The sequence below is a fragment of the Pseudophryne corroboree genome, chromosome 1, assembly GCF_028390025.1.
Source record: "Pseudophryne corroboree isolate aPseCor3 chromosome 1, aPseCor3.hap2, whole genome shotgun sequence".
Classification (NCBI taxonomy): domain Eukaryota; kingdom Metazoa; phylum Chordata; class Amphibia; order Anura; family Myobatrachidae; genus Pseudophryne; species Pseudophryne corroboree.
This window is the reverse complement of record NC_086444.1, coordinates 640605583-640623576: the sequence shown is the minus strand read 5'-3', so window position 1 is coordinate 640623576 and position 17994 is coordinate 640605583. Positions and strand designations below refer to the sequence as shown.

At 44.9% G+C, this 17994-nt stretch overlaps 1 pseudogene; it reads right to left on the bottom strand.

Moving 5' to 3' along the window:
* Positions 1 to 17007: 17007 nt before the first annotated feature.
* LOC134948077 (5S ribosomal RNA) lies at positions 17008 to 17126 on the bottom strand (annotated as a pseudogene).
* Positions 17127 to 17994: the final 868 nt, after the last annotated feature.

The following is a 17994-nucleotide window of genomic DNA, read 5'->3' as shown; positions in this document are numbered from 1 at the left end:
TCTGTTTTAGCTCCTCCTTCAATCTCTCCAGCTTCTTCTGCAAAAGCCTGATGAGGGGAATGACCTGACTCAGGCTGGCAGTGTCTGCCTGACTTCACGTGTGGCAAGTTCAAAGGGTTGCAGAACCTTGCACAACGTTGAAATCATTCTCCACTGCGCTTGAGTCAGGTGCATTCCCCCTCCTTTGCCTATATCATAGGTAGCTGTATAGGCTTGAATGGCCTTTTGCTACTCCTCCATCCTCTGAAGCATATAGAGGGTTGAATTCCACCTCGTTACCACCTCTTGCTTCAGATGATGGCAGGGCAGGTTCAGGAGTGTTTGCTGGTGCTCCAGTCTTCGGCACTCGGTGGCTGAATGCCGAAAGTGGCCCGCAATTCTTCGGGCCACCGACAGCATCTCTTGCACGCCCCTGTCATTTTTTAAATAATTCTGCACCACCAAATTCAATGTATGTGCAAAACATGGGACATGCTGGAATTTGCCCAGATGTAATGCACGCACAATATTGGTGGCATTGTCCGATGTCACAAATCCTCAGGAGAGTCCAATTGGGGTAAGTTATTCTGCGATTATGTTCCTCAGTTTCCGTAAGAGGTTGTCAGCTGTGTGCCTCTTATGGAAAGCGGTGATACAAAGCGTAGCCTGCCTAGGAACGAGTTGGCATTTGCGAGATGCTGCTACTGGTGCCGCCGCTGCTGTTCTTGCTGCGGGAGGCAATACATCTACCCAGTGGGCTGTCAAAGTCATATAGTCCTGAGTCTGCCCTGCTCCACTTGTCCACATGTCCGTGGTTAAGTGGACATTGGGTACAACTGCATTTTTTAGGACACTGGTGACTCTTTTTCTGACGTCTGTGTACATTTTCGGTATCGCCTGCCTAGAGAAATGGAACCTAGATGGTATTTGGTACCGGGGCACAGTACCTCGATCAATTCTCTAGTTCCCTGTGAATTAACGGTGGATACCGGAAACACGTTTCTCACCACCCAGGCTGCCAAGGCCTGAGTTATCCGCTTTGCAGCATGATGACTGCTGTGATATTTCATCTTCCTCGCAAAGGACTGTTGGACAGTCAATTGCTTACTGGGAGTAGTACAAGTGGTCTTCTGACTTCCCCTCTGGGATGACGATCGACTCCCGGCAGCAACAACAGCAGCGCCAGCAGCAGTAGGCGTTACACTCAAGGATGCATCGGAGGAATCCCAGGCAGAAGATGACTCGTCAGACTTGACAGTGACATGGCCTGCAGGATTATTGGCTTTCCTGTCTATGGAGGAAATTGACACTGAGGGAGTTGGTGGTGTGGTTTGCAGGAGCTTGGTTACAAGAGGAAGGGATTTAGTTGGCAGTGGACTGCTTCCGCTGTCACCCAAAGTTTTTGAACTTGTCAATGACTTCTGATGAATGCGCTCCAGGTGACATATAAGGGAAGATGTTCCTAGGTGGTTAACGTCCTTACCCCTACTTATTACAGCTTGACAAAGGCAACACACGGCTTGACACCAGTTGTCCGCATTTCTGTTGAAATAATTCCACACCGAAGAGGTGATTTTTGGGGTATTTTGACCAGGCATGTCAATGGCCATATTCGTCCCACGGACAACAGGTGTCTCCCCGGGTGCCTGACTTAAACAAACCACCTCACCATCAGAATCCTCCTTGTCAATTTCCTCCCCAGCGCCAGCAACACCCATATCCTCATCCTGGTGTACTTCAACAGTGACATCTTCAATTTGACTATCAGGAACTGGACTGCGGGTGCTCCTTCCAGCACTTGCAGGGGGCGTGCAAATGGTGGAAGGCGCCACCTCTTCCCGTCCAGTGTTGGGAAGGTCAGGCATCGCAACCGACACAATTGGACTCTCCTTGGGGATTTGTGATTTAGGAGAACGCACAGTTCTTTGCTGTGCTTTTGCCATCTTAAGTCTTTTAAGTTTTCTAGCAGGAGGATGAGTGCTTCCATCCTCATGTGAAGCTGACCCACTAGTCATGAGGAACATAGGAGAGGGCCTCAGCCGTTCCTTGCCACTCTGTGTCGTAAATGGCATATTGGCAAGTTTACGCTTCTCCTCAGACGATTTTAATTTCGATTTTTGGGTCATTTTACGGAACTTTTGTTTTTTTGGATTTTACATGCTCTCTACTATGACATTGGGCATCGGCCTTGGCAGACGACGTTGATGGCATTTCATCGTCTCGGCCATGACTAGTGGCAGCAGCTTCAGCATGAGGTGGAAGTGGATCTTGATCTTTCCCTATTTTACCCTCCACATTTTTGTTCTCCATTTTTTTAATGTGTGGAATTATATGCCAGTAATAAATTTATCAATAGCAATGGCCTACTACTATATATATACTGCGCACAACTTAAATGCACCACAGGTATGGATGGATAGTATACTTGATGACACAGAGGTAGGTAGAGCAATGGCCTACTGTACCGTACTGCTATATATTATATATACTGGTGGTCAGCAAACTGTGCAAAACTGAAATGCACCACAGGTATGGATGGATAGTATACTTGACGACACAGAGGTAGGTAGAGCAGTAGCCTACTGTACCGTACTGCTATATATTATATATACTGGTGGTCAGCAAACTGTGCAAAACTGAAATGCACCACAGGTATGGATGGATAGTATACTTGACGACACAGAGGTAGGTAGAGCAGTGGCCTTCTGTACTGTACTGCTATATATTATATATATGGGTGGTCAGCAAACTGTGCAAAACTGAAATGCACCACAGGTATGGATGGATAGTATACTTGACGACACAGAGGTAGGTAGAGCAGTGGCCTTCTGTACCGTACTGCTATATATTATATATATGGGTAGTCAGCAAACTGTGCAAAACTGAAATGCACCACAGGTATGGATGGGATAGTATACTTGACGACACAGAGGTAGGTAGAGCAGTAGCCTACTGTACCGTACTGCTATATATTATATATACTGGTGGTCAGCAAACTGTGCAAAACTGAAATGCACCACAGGTATGGATGGATAGTATACTTGACGACACAGAGGTAGGTAGAGCAGTGGCCTTCTGTACCGTACTGCTATATATTATATATATGGGTGGTCAGCAAACTGTGCAAAACTGAAATGCACCACAGGTATGGATGGATAGTATACTTGACGACACAGAGGTAGGTAGAGCAGTGGCCTTCTGTACCGTACTGCTATATATTATATATATGGGTAGTCAGCAAACTGTGCAAAACTGAAATGCACCACAGGTATGGATGAGATAGTATACTTGACGACACAGAGGTAGAGCAGTGGACTACTGTACCGTACTGCTATATATATAGTTATACTGGTGGTCAGCAAAATTCTGCACTGTCCTCCTACTACAATGCAGCACAGATATGGAGCGTTTTTCAGGCAGAGAACGTATAATACTGGTGGTCACTGGTCAGCAAAACTCTGCACTGTCCTCCTACTATATAATACTGCTGGTCCCCAGTCCCCACAATAAAGCAATTAGCACACTGAGCACAGATATTTGCAGCACACTGAGCACAGATATGGAGCGTTTTACAGGCAGAGAACGTAGATATTTGCACTTGCAACACACTGAGCACAGATATTTGCAGCACACTGAGCACAGATATTTGCAGCACACTGAGCACAGATATTTGCAGCCCACTGAACATAGAAACTGAGAAGACGCCAGCCATGTCCTCTCACGATCATCTCTAATGCACGAGTGAAAAATGGCGGCGACGCGCGGCTTGTTATATAGAATACGAATCTCGCGAGAATCCGACCGCGGGATGATGACGTTCGGGCGCGCTCGGGTTAACCGAGCAAGGCGGGAGGATCCGAGTCTGCCTCGGACCCGTGTAAAAAGGGTGAAGTTCGGGGGGGTGAGGATCCGAACCCGCTCATCACTAGTTCTAGTTATATTCTTTCTAAAAACTGCTGTTTTGTATGTTTTATAATTTCATGCCTGATTTATATTATGTAGAAACATAGAGAAAGTCAGCTGCAGTCTGAAAAGATTAAGTCATATTAATTTCACCATACACTCATTACTGAGAAGCCACTTTTCTCTTGATTTCTACAGAACACAAGACAAAAAGCAAACACAAAACCTGGCTTTGCCAGACAATTTATTAAAACAAAATTGCCCCTAATGTAGATTTCAACATATTCATTACATGCGGCAAAAATACATTTGTTCTCAGGGACCTTCTGCTGTGACAGCCGCTAGTGCATATGTTAGAGATCCATAAAAATAAACAGTTGTGATAAAATATATCTTTTCATGCCTGGTGTATAATTAGAAACAAAGCAGATTTATGAATGACCTAATCAGGGCAGAATGGTTATATAATTATCAGTATATTTTCTGTAAATAGTAAATAAGGTGTCAGTCATAATAAATGATCAGCAAGATTTCAGGGAAAACATGGGGGTACATTTATTAAGCTGTGATTTCTTGGGTCGGTTTGAAACCACTGCACATATTATCAGCAGTTCTGAGGGTAAAAACTGAAATCACCTGTGATACTGTATGCTGCCATTTTGAATCCCCTAAATACAGCCATTATAACAAAAACATCTCATCGATCCCATCAATACCAAGCCATGCAACTTAGGATGGTTTACAGTCCTCTAATGTGCCCTGATGGTTTGGGCCCACACACATTGATCCGCCGAAAATCATTTAAATGAAAAACATGGATATTAACCTGTTAAGTAATATTTCATGGTTCAAGTTTAGGACATGGGACCCCCTGGGTTAGCATAAGTAAACTGCTTCAGAACATTGTTAAACTTATTTAGAACATTAATACATGCACCCAAGTGGCTCACCTTGCTCCCCACACCCTAGTTTACTATTCCCATAAGATGTCCACGTGGACAGTAGTGGTGGACCCATCTAGTGAACTTGAGTTGTATTTCAGTCAGGGCAGTGTGCCTTGGTGTCCAAACAACAAGACTCAGGGGTCCATCTACTAAGGGGAGATAAGGGGGCCAAGAAAAAAAGGCAGAGAAAATACCTGTACATACTGATTCTTGATATGTAGTATAAGGATTTCTCTGTCTTCTGCCTGCTACAGAAAGAGAAGATTAGATAAGAAAATATGGCAGCGCTAAGTGACCCAGCTGTTACTTGAGCTGGGCATACACCATACAATTATCTGGCAGATCATCTGCCAGATTTGACTGGTTTGAATGAAAAGTACAGTACATCAATACATGTTAGCAGAGATTTAAAAAGACTCTGAGTCACATACTATCTTTCCCAGTCACCCACTATCGCTCCGTTTCACCTACTGCCTCTAGCAGTCACCCACTGCTCCCCTGCCAGCCTCTGGCTCCTGCTGTCACCCACTGACACTTTCACTTAGCACTTTCCATGGAAAGCTATGTAGCATTCATATTTAATAGATAAGCCTATTTCTCACAATAGACCCCGATTGTAATAACATCCACATTTAGAGATTCCATATTACAGTAACTGGTACTACAATACATTGTTACCCCCCTCTAAACCCATATTATATTACTGGCAACTACATTTAATAAAGAATAACTTACATTAACAATCATCTCCCACATAACATTAACACCGTCCCCAATACATGATTTAAAAAAAAAAAAAACATTTCCACCTATTAATAACTCCCCCCCCCCCCCCCCCCCAGGACACATACCTATGTGAAAGTCAGCTACATCTGCAGAACAGAAGGGTTGAATGGAAAGGACATGAGTAGAAGTAGGAGAAGAGCTTGGGCATTTTATATATTTGGTAAAGGGGTCAGTCTCCAAGGAGAATAGCAATTTGATGTCCCATACAGACTGAGTGATGATCAAATAAAGTAGGTAATCCTGCTGATGCACGATGGTATGCAGCTATTTCAAACCCAAGGGAAATATATAGCATTTCATAAATCCCCTGGACTAATAATATAGTTCATTATGTATCTGCCTCTGTTATCCTGTATAATGAATCAGTCACTGGATTATTTGATCCATGAAACAGATTCACAGTGACAGAATATATGGCAAGAATTATTCATGGAACATTTCCAGGGGACACATTTTTTCATTTTAAAACTCTGATAGCCACTGATCAGGTGGGACCAATGCTACTTAGCATTTGCCCAAGCATATCTAGGTGCAGAGACTAGGTGCAACATGGTTTTGCCCATTAACCACTTAACTGACAATATTTTTACCCAAAAACCACTCCGAAATTGTCGGGTTTTCTTTTATGAGTGAATTAGGTGAAGAACATGAATTGAACCCTATCCAAATTGATTTTAGTTAAAAATAAAATAAAATAAAAAAATATTCTTTTTGATTTTTAAAATTCCCCCCAAACATCGAAACATCGATCGAGAACATCATGACCATCTGAACATCGGTAACATTGCGACTTTAGTTTTTAGATCCCGGACAGCTGCCAGGTACACAGGGGGGAGGGGGGAGGGGGGAGGCTTGGGAGGGTTGTTTTACACTTACCAGTGGCTGCTATTGTCTGCAGCCACTGGGGGGTAGGGTATCCTGCCATGCTGACCGATCAGGGGGGAGGGTGCAGGGAGACAGAGGGACTTTCTGGTCCCCCTGACAGCAGCAGCGAAGGGAAGTTTCCCTTCCCTGCCGCTGCTAACACTGTTTATCTGACTGGTCGCATCCCGTGCGACCAGGTCAGATAAAGCACTTGCAGGCAAGCAAGTGATTAATGTGCTTTTTTGGTTTGCTAACAACTCTGAATAACCCCCATAGTTTTCCGCTAGTCATCATAACAGTATGCACTTGTACCCAGAGCCGTAACTACATGCTCTGGCATCCTGATCAAGAGCATAGGTGCTTCTGCTACACACACACACACACACACACACACACACACACACACACACACACACTTGATTTTGTGTAATTTTCTCTTACGTCCTAGAGGATGCTGGGGACTCCGTAAGGACCATGGGGTATAGACGGGCTCCGCAGGAGACATGGGCACTATAAAGAACTTTTAGTATGGGTGTGCACTGGCTCCTCCCTCTATGCCCCTTCTCCAGACCTCAGTTAGATCTTGTGCCCAGAGGAGATAGGAGAGCTCCCCTGTAATGCACCCTGAGTTTCTCTGAAAAATAATTTTGTTAGGTTTTTTATTTTCAGGGAGCCTTCTGGCAACAGGCTCCCTGCATCGTGGGACTGAGGAGAGAGAAGCAGACCTACTTAAGTGATAGGCTCTGCTTCTTAGGCTACTGGACACCATTAGCTCCAGAGGGAGTCGGAACGCAGGTCTAACCCCGCCGTTCATCCCAGAGCCGCGCCGCCGTCCTCCTCGCAGAGCCGGAAGATAGAAGCCAGGTGAGTATAAGAAGAAAAGAAGACTTCAAGGCGGCAGAAGACTTCAGATCTTCACTGAGGTAAGTGCGCAGCGGTAACGCTATGCGCCATTGCTCCCACACACAACACACAAGGCACTGATGGGTGCAGGGCACAGGGGGGGTGCCCTGGGCAGCAATAAACCTCTAGGGCTGGCAAACATACATATATAGGCTACAGAGGCACTATATATCATAACCCCCGCCAGTATTGTAAAAATGAGCGGGACCGAAGCCCGCCGGTGAGGGGGCGGAGCTTGATCCCTCAGCACCGAAAGCGCCATTTTCTCCACAGCATGGAGCTGGCTCCCCGGACTCTCCCCTGCTGAAGACACAGGGCAAAACAGAGGGAGGGGGGCACTTATTAGCAGCAGTGAGTGTATATAATGTGATTATATATATATTTATATAAAAGCGCTCTTTTATCTGGGAATTCTATTTCCGGTGTCAGTGGCGCTGGGTGTGTGCTGGCATACTCTCTCTCTGTCTCTCCAAAGGGCCTTATTGGGGATCTGTCTCCATATAAATATCCCTGTGTGTGTGGGGTTGCGTCGGTACGTGTGTGTCGGCATGTCTGAAGCGGAAGGCTCATCTAAGGAGGAGGTGGAGCAGATGATTGTGGTGTCTCCGTCGGCAACGCCGACACATGATTGGTTGGACATGTGGAATGTTTTAAATGCAAATGTAACTTTATTACATAAGAGATTGGACAAAGCAGAGTCCGAGGATTTGATTGTGTCACAGGGCCCTTCAGGGTCTCAAAAACGTCCCCTGTCCCAAATAGTAGACACTGATACCGACACGGATTCTGACTCCAGTGTCGACTATGATGATGCAAGGTTACACCCAAGGGTGACAAAAAGTATTCATTATTTGATTATTGCAATAAAAGATGTTTTGCATATCACCTGTGTACCTGACACGAGGGTACACAGGTTTAAGGTAAAGAAACCTGAGGTAACGTTTCCCCCATCTTATGAGCTGAACGCATTATTTGAAAAAGCTTGGGAAACTCCAGACAAAAAACTGCAGATTCCCAAAAGAATTATTATGGCGTATCCTTTCCCCTCAAAGGACAGGTTACGGTGGGAATCATCACCCACGGTCGACAAGGCCTTAACGCACTTGTCCAAAAAGGTGGCCCTACCGTCCCTGGACACGGCGACACTAAAAGGTCCTGCGGATCGCAGGCAGGAAACTACCTTAAAATCAATTTATACACATACGGGGCTTTGATCAGACCGGCAATAGCATTGGCTTGCGTTTGTACAGATACCTTGTCAGCTGATATTGATACCCTAGACCATTTTATTGACCTTAGGTCACATCAAAGACGCAGTCTTATATATGCTGTGGACCCGCCAATGGACGGGTGATGCCGACTCAAAGAGGCATATGGAAATTTTGCCTTACAAGGGTGAGCTTTTAATTGGGGAAGTGGACCTGGTTTCAACAGCTACCGCGGGTAAATCTACCTTTTTTGCCTTATGTTCCCCAACAGCAAAAGAAAACGCTGCAGTATCAGATGCAGTCCTCTCGGTTCAGAAGAGGTCGGGGCTCTTCCTTCCTCGCCAGAGGTAAGGGTAGAGGGAAAAAGAATGCCTGCTACGGCCAGTTCCCAGGAAAAGAAGTACTCCCCGGCTTCTACTAAATCCACCGCATGACGCTGGGGCTCCACTGAGGGAGTCCGCTCCGGTGGGGGCACGTCTTCGACTCTTCAGTCACGTCTGGGTTCAGTCGGATGTGGATCCTTGGGTGAGGGAAATTGTGTCCCAAGGTTAGAAGCTGGAATGCAAAGACGTGCCTCCCCGCCGATTCTTCAAATCGGCTTTACCAACGTCTCCCCCAGAGAGGGAGATAGTGTGGGCTGCAATTCGAAAGCTGTGTCTACAGCAAGTGATTATCAGGGTTCCCTTAATTCAACAGGGAAAAGGGTACTATTCAACCCTATTTGGGGCAACCGAAACCGGATGGCTCTGTCAGACCCATTCTCAACTTAAAATCCCTGAACCTGTACTTAAAAAGGTTAAAGTTCAAGATGGAATCGCTCTGGGCAGTGATCTACAGCCTGGAAGGGGGGGATTTTATGGTGTCACTAGACATAAAGGATGCATACCTTCATGTCCCCATTTATCCTCCTCATCAAGCGTACCTAAGATTCGCTGTACAGGCCTGTCATTTTCAATTTCAGATGTTGCCGTTTGGGTTTTCCACGGCCCCAAGGGTTTTCACCAAGGTAATGGCGGAAATGATGGTACTCCTGCGCAGGCAAGGAGTCACAATTATCCCGTACTTGGACGATCTCCTGATAAAAGCGAGATCAAAGGAACAGTTGCAGAAAAGCGTGTCGCTCTCCCTGAGGGTGCTGCAGTAACATGGCTGGATTCTAAATCTACCAAAGTCACAGTTGGTTTCAACAACTCGGCTGTCTTTCTTAGGCATGATTCTGGACACAGAACAGAAGAGGGTTTTTTTCCCAATGGAAAAAGCCCAGGAACTCCAGAACAGGGTCAGAGACCTGTTAAAACCAAAAAGAGTGTCAGTCCATCAATGCACTCGAGTACTGGAGAAAATGGTGGCGACCTACGAGGCCATCCCCTTCGGCAGGTTTCAGGCGAGGACTTTTCAGTGGGACCTTCTGGACAAGTGGTCCGGTTCTCACCTTCCAATACATCAGAAGATAACCCTGTCCCCCAGGGCCAGGGTGTCTTTCCTGTGGTGGCTGCAGAGTGCTCATCTTCTAGAAGGTTGCAGGTTCGGCATTCAGGACTTGGTCCTGGTGACCACGGACGCGAGCCTCCGAGGATGGGGAGCAGTCACACAAGGAAGGAATTTTCAGGGACTGTGGTCAAGCCAGGAGGCTTGCCTACACATCTACATACTGGAATTAAGGGCCGTTTACAACGGCCTACGACAAGCGGAGAATCTTCTTCGTGACCTACCGGTTCTGATTCAATCAGACAACGTCACAGCTGTGGCTCATGTAAACCTCCAAGGCGGTACAAAGAGCAGAGTGGCAATGGCGGAAGCCACCAGGATTCTGCGGTGGGCAGAAAATCACATAAGTGCTCTGTCAGCGATATTCATTCCGGGAGTGGACAACTGGGAAGCAGTCTTTCTCAGCAGACACGATCTTCATCCAGGAGAGTGGGGACTTCATCAAGAAGTCTTTGCAGAGATAACAAGTCGTTGGGAGCTTCCTCAAATAGACATGATGGCATCACGCCTCAACAAGAAGCTTCGGAGGTATTGCGCCAGGTCAAGGGACCCTCAGGCAGTAGCGGTGGACGCCCTGGTGACACCATGGGTGTTTCAGTCGGTCTATGTGTTTCCTCCTCTTCTTCTCATCTCAAAAATATTGGGAATCATAAGACGGAAATGAGTACTGACAATACTCATTGTTCCAGATTGGCCTCAATGGGCCTGGTATTCAGATCTTCGGGGGATGCCCACAGAAGATCCGTGGCCTCTTCCTCTCAGAGAGGACCTGTTGCAGCAGTGGCCCTACGTGTTCCAAGACTTACCGCGGTTACGTTTGACGGCATGGCGGTTGAACACCGAATCCTAGCGGAGAAGGGTATTCCGGAAGAAGTCATCCCTACTCTGATAATGTTTCGCTGTCACTTCCTTCCTAGCCTTTATCACCGTATCTGGAGAAAGTATGTATCTTGGTGTGAAGCCAAGAATGCTCCTACGGAAGGTTTCCACTTGTGCCGTTTTCTCCACTTTCTACAGTCAGGTATGGATATGGGCCTAAAGTTAGGCTCCATTAAGGTACAGATTTCGTCCCTGTCTATACTCTTCCAGAAGGAATTGGCTTCTCTCCCAGAAGTCCAAACTTTTGTAAAGGGAGTGCTACACATCCAGCCTCCTTTTGTGCCCCCAGTAGCACCATGGGACCTTAACGTAGTGTTACAGTTCCTTAAATCGCACTGGTTTGAGCCTTTTCAAACAGTTGAATTGAAATTTCTCACTTGGAAAGTGGTCATGTTATTGGCCTTGGCATTTGCAGGGCGGGTGTCCGAATTGGCGGCTTTGTCTCACAAGAGCCCCTATCTGATTTTCCAGGTGGATAGAGCGGAATGGAGGACTCGTCCTCAATTTCTACCTAAGGTGGTTTCGTCTTTTCACATGAACCAACCTATTGTGGTGCCTGATGTAGTCAGGGCCTTAAAAATGTATGTAGCCAGGATGGCTAGGGTTAGGAAAACAGAGGTTCTGTGTGTCCTGTATGCAGCCAACAAGGTTGGCGCTCCTGCTTTTAAGCAGACTATTGCTCGCTGGATCTGTAACACGATTCAGCAGGCTCATTCTATGGCTGGATTGCCGTTACCAGATTCGGTAAAGGCCCATTCCACTAGGAAGGTGGGCTCTTCTTGGGCGGCTGCCCGAGGCGTCTCGGCATTACAGCTTTGCCGAGCAGCTACTTGGTCGGGTTCAAACACTTTTGCAAAATTCTACAAGTTTGATACCCTGGCTGATGAGGACCTTGCGTTTGCTCAGTCGGTGCTGCAGAGTCATCCGCACTCTCCTGCCCGGTTGGGAGCTTTGGTATAAACCCCATGGTCCTTACGGAGTCCCCAGCATCCTCTAGGACATAAGAGAAAATAAGATTTTAAACCTACCGGTAAATATTTTTCTCCTAGTCAGTAGAGGATGCTGGGCGCCCGTCCCAGTGCGGACTAAATCTGCAAGATTTGTATATAGTTGTTGCTTACATAAGGGTTATGTTACAGTTGGAATCGGTCTTTGACTGATACTGTTTTTTGTTCATACTGTTAACTGGTTGCGTATATTCCAGGTTATGTGGTATGATTGGCGTGGGCTGGTATGAATTTTACCCTTAGATTAACAAAATCCTTTCCTCATATTGTCCATCTCCTCTGGGCACAGTTCTCTAACTGAGGTCTGGAGGAGGGGCATAGAGGGAGGAGCCAGTGCACACCCATACTAAAAGTTCTTTATAGTGCCCATGTCTCCTGCGGAGCCCGTCTATACCCCATGGTCCTTACGGAGTCCCCAGCATCCTCTACGGACTAGGAGAAAAAGATTTACCGGTAGGTTTAAAATCTTATTTTCTCACCTACACCCCCCACCCGTATATACATTTTTAATTTGGGCCTTTTATCCTTTCCAACATAAATATTTTCTTAATGATTAGGTTATCACAAAGCATCCCTCATGGGCACAGCTCAGCCCAGCCCCAGTAGCTAACGCCATCTTTGGATGGTGTTAACCATTGCAGCCTATGGGCTACATTTCACAAATGTTTCTGGGAGAGGAATCCCTCACCGGCAATGGCCATTCATTCATGACTGCAAATGAACACGGCTGTGGTCCGAACTCATAAGTGAAGAGATCACTTTAGCGATACCTTTATATCTTACCAGTGGCGTAAGTTCGCCCCAGTCGCCCGAAGGCATGATAAATGTTGGTGCCCCCCTACATATTGTATACACACACACCCTTCATATGTAGCTATCCGGCACTCATGTTGAACAGTAGTAGCGTGCTCAGATGCCTTTCCAAATAGTAATATAGATACACATACAAAGTGGACGGCACTCCAAGTCAGTCATCACAATAAAATAGACACCAGCATACCTATATAGTACACCTACAGTGCTCCCTCACCCACCAGCGTGTCACAATGTAGATGCTTTGGCACAGTGGTGTGCCGATATACAGTATATATATAAAAAACACACAAACGCCTCTTTCACTTAAACACACACACGCCTCTCACTTACACTCACGCCTCTTACTTACACATGCCTCCTTAGCTTAAACACACACATGCTTCCTTCGCTTAAACACACATGCCTCTCACTTACACACATGCCTCTCACTTACACATGCTTCCTTCACTTAAACTCTCACACACACGCCTCCCTCATTTAAACTCACAAACATGCCTCTTTCACTTACACACACACACACACACACACACACACACACACGCCTCTCTCACACATACACACACACACACACACACACACACACGCACACATGCCTCTTTCACTTATAAACACACACAAACAAAAACAAACACATGCTTCCTTCACTTACACACACACACACACACACACACACGCACACACACACACACACACACACACACACACCTCACTTAAATGTTGGCAGCACTGTGTTTTCTGTGTACATGTTTATTAAAGACCCCCCAGCACCCCTCCCCTTTCCAACTACACCCCCCCCCCTCCCCACAGTGCAGCTTGAGGCAAGTGCTGCCAGTGCCTACCTGCTGCTATCAGCCCAACGGAAGAACAGAGAGCTTCACTCGGCCAGCTCATCTGGAAGGGCCTGGCAGGAGCTGTGTTTTGGAGCTCCCCCTCTAGCTGTAGCCACAGCCAGCTCTCTGTGTATACTAGGAGGCAGCTTCTAAGCTCCTCGCAGTGAACGATCTTCAGGGTCAGGCAGCGGGAGACAGTGGAGGAAATGTGCCCCCTTGAGGTCAGGAGCCCGGCGGCAGCCGACTCCACTGCCTCCCAGAGTTCCGCCCCTGTATCTTACACATTGCAGCTCCTGTCCCTTCATGTAAATGTTATTAAATGCTGAAATCCTTAGTTTCTTATTGCTGAAATATACAGCAAAAAGAAATTGTAATTATGGGGACCAAAGGTCCCATTTATCAACAAGTTTTTGCTATTTAAAACTTGTGTATGATAAATGATGCTCCAGCCAATCAGCTTCTAACTGTCATGTTTGAAAAATGCCAGAAGCTGATTGGTTGGAGCACCAACTATCATATGCAGTTTTTAGTACCTAAAACTCTTTGATAAATGATCCCCCAGGGGTATGATGTACTCAGCGTTTAAGAGTGATAAAGTGTGGAGAAATAAAGCATCTATTTACTAAGCCATGGAGAGAGATAAAGTGGATTGAGATAAAGTACCAACCAGCTCCTGTCATTTTTTAAACACAACATGGCAGTTAGGAAATAAAATGGACAGTGATAAAGTTTCAACCAATTATCTTTCTCCAAGTCTTAGTATATAGGTGGTCATTCCGAGTTGTTCGCTCGTTGCTGATTTTCGCTATGCTGCGATTTGTTGCTAAATGCGCATGCGCATGGTACGCAGTGCGCATGTGCTTAGTTATTTAACTAAAAACTTAGCAGTTTTGCTATTGTCTGTGCGGCGCTTTTCAGTCGCACTGCTGATTGGTAAGTGATTGACAGGAAAGGGGCGTTACTGGGTGGTAACTGAGCGTTTTCCGGGAGTGTGCTAAAAAACGCAGGCATTCCAGGTAAAAAAGCGGGAGTGTCTGGAGAAACGGGGGAGTGTCTGGCCGAACGCAGGGCGTGTTTGTGACGTCAAACCAGGAACTAAACGGAACGAGCTGATCGCAATCTAGGAGTAGGTCTGGAGCTACTCAGAAACTGCAAGAAAATATTTAGTAGCAATTCTGCTAATCTTTCGTTCACTATTCTGCTAAGATAACATACACTCCCAGAGGGCGGCGGCCTAGCATGTGCAATGCTGCTAAAAGCAGCTAGCGAGCGAACAACTCGGAATGAGGGCCATAGACCCCATTGTACCAGGCAATGTTAAAGGCTGGGTTTGAGAAATGACAGTCAGGAGCTGATTGGCTGGTACTTTATCTCTGTCCACTTTATCACTCTCCAAGGCTTAGTACATCTGCCCCAACAAGTTCTTATAATTGCTAATATGCTCCTATATACCAAAGATACAGATATACAGTACACAGAAATAAGAACAATGTATACATAAAAGGTGGGCTGAGATATACCATATAGAGGAAAGATACCCTTCAGACCGCCAGCTATGAACACAGGTTAGTGGCACATGAACATGCATAACCTGTGTTTATGTGCAGTCTGAAAGGTGTTAGGGTTGAAATACCGACTTGCTGTGCGGTGTGAACGGGAGCCGAGTTGATGGGACCCGTTTCCCGTTCACTGTGTGTGGATGGGCGATGCTTGGAGATCATGTGATCTCCAAGCGCCGCCCCCGCCGCATCACCGCTGACAAAACCAACCTGGCAATATGTCAGGTTGCTTACAGCGGCGGCAGGGTGCCCAACGCGGGTCACACCCTGGGAGCTCCCGTGTCAGGGTCCCAGGTGCGACCCACCTTAGGCGGTCTGAAAGGGGTATAAGCATCTCGTCCTGCCCTTCCCTTTGACTTCTTTTTTGCATACTTCACATGCTTTTATTCCACTGTTCTTTTAATTCTTCTTCATTCCATGGCCATGCAATGCAACTACATAAATTGGTGAGAGTGACAGACAAAACAAACTCTCCCTGGAGACTTTTGTCGAGGTTTGCACATCCTTCATTTGTACAAACACTCATCTTTGCCTACATGAGAAAACCCCAACCAGGGGCGTAACTAGAACTTTGTCGGTCTCATAGCAAAATTAATAAGGGGTCCCCCAACTCAGGTCTCTACCAGAGTGGTTATGGCTAGTGCCACACAAGGGGCATGGTTAGTTTTGCCTGTCATTTTAACACATTAACATGCTCATTCATTTTCATATGCCTTCATCATCTCCCATATAGGTTATTACCCAATATTATCATATCCAGGAACCTTTTTCAATGACATTATCCAAATTCATAACAAAAAAAATTATTTTTGGATGTAATTCTTAACAAAAACGAATAAAACGTTTGAAAATGAAGATGTTGGATATAGAATCCACTATGAATTCTGCAAAATATAAACATTTAGTAACTGTAGTTCATGTATTTGTATATTGAATTAATATTACACAGTATGTGTGTATATGTGTGTGTATATGTGTATATATATATATATATACATAAGTTAGAACTCACATAATACTATAATGAGGAGATCAGCATTTTCCCATTTACTCCAAATATTTTTATAAAGTGTATTGAAACTTTTTTCAGTCTTTTCAATCTTCTACCTAACAATCTAAGGACAATAAAAAAATAATTTCCTGCTCTAGCATTTGGTTCATGTTAAGTAGTTCTTGTAACGCACATTACAATACCAGTTTTTAAAAACTCACTTGAAACTAGGAGCAGTTGTATATCCTTATTCCCAGAGAAAAACATCACTTGAAACTTCAACTAACAATGTACGGTACCTTGAAAAGGGTTGGGTTGGGAATGCCGCACAGGATTAAATGGATTATAAGGAATAATAATAAATAAAATGTTGTCTCCGAGAAAAGCTGACAGGTTAGACAGTAGTCTATTCTCACTGGCAGAAGGTGATTAATTTTAAATATCTATGGGTAGAAAAAATGGTGATTGTCAGCGGTGCTCCCAAAGGTCCAAACGTATTTGAAGATAGAAAGAGAAAGCTAGAAAAAAGTGGCCTTGGTTGGGAGCACTCACTCCCGGAGAGTAGCTTGAAATTGTTGATGTATGTATGAGTGGTGATGTAACAATGAGATAATTGAAACGTAACTTTTAATAGTGTATATATATAAAAAACTAGGTACACCAATTGAAATTACAAGAAAAAAGAAAAAATACACAAATAATGAATGAATGGCTCTAAACTTTATAAGCCACACATAAAGCGAAGTCTGCGAACATATTGATGGATTACTACTGTGGTAATTAGGTGTCTGGCAAGCATATGCCCATCCTCCCGTGGAGTCAGCACAAACCCCAATTGAGTTCCATCAGTAACCTACAACACCTGGTATTCCTAAGTGGTCTCCCACTGAAGTACTGACCAGCCCCAACACTGTATTGCCTCCAAGATCAGACGGGGTTGGGCATATCCAGTGTGGTATGGTAGTAGGTTAAGTATGGAAAAGAGCAACGAGTGCAGCTGTTGTGTGACAGAATGAGGGATGTTTATTATTGTGCCAGTTTTATTAAATGTATTTATCTAACCCGTTAAGGATATTTAGTTGACCGTCATTGCACCGATTGGCAGCCCAAACACATGGGTATGCGGAGGTTAAATCATATGGTCAACCGGGGTTAGTGACAACAAGCCTCTGTTTTTCCTGTGCATAGCATGAGGCAGAACAAGGAAAATAGCCTATTACAATTTAAGGCATGTGTAACAAACAAACACAAAATCTGAAGAAAAGATGTCTGTTATTGCAGACTGGATCTACCTGTCAAAAAAGCATTGGTTGGATAATACTTTCTGATACATCAACATTAATAAAGATATTGTCCATTCTAGATGTCAGGTGTGGTGTTAGTTTGTGTCAGAGGAAGAAACAAAGAAGACTAGCTACAATAACATAAAAACACACTCAATCATTCATTTTTCTAACATCCAATGTCCCAGATACAATTGTAGCCACCTTTTTAGTATATATCAAAAGAAAAGGGGGAGGGACAAAGAATACTTGCTGCAATAGTAAACAGTCAAATACTGGCAGCCATTACATCAGATACAATTGTTGCCATAAATTTTGCATAGACTGATACTAAGAAGCCAGGTGCAAATTTAAGAAAAAAACACACAGCGCTGCAACTTCAAGTGCCCTGCAGTATACTATAGGTATGTTCTCAAGTTTAGAGCCATTCAGTCATTATTTGTGTATTTTTTCTTTTTTCTTGTAATTTCAATTGGTGTACCTAGTTTTTTATATATATATACACTATTAAAAGTTACGTTTTAATTATCTCATTGTTACATCACCACTCATAC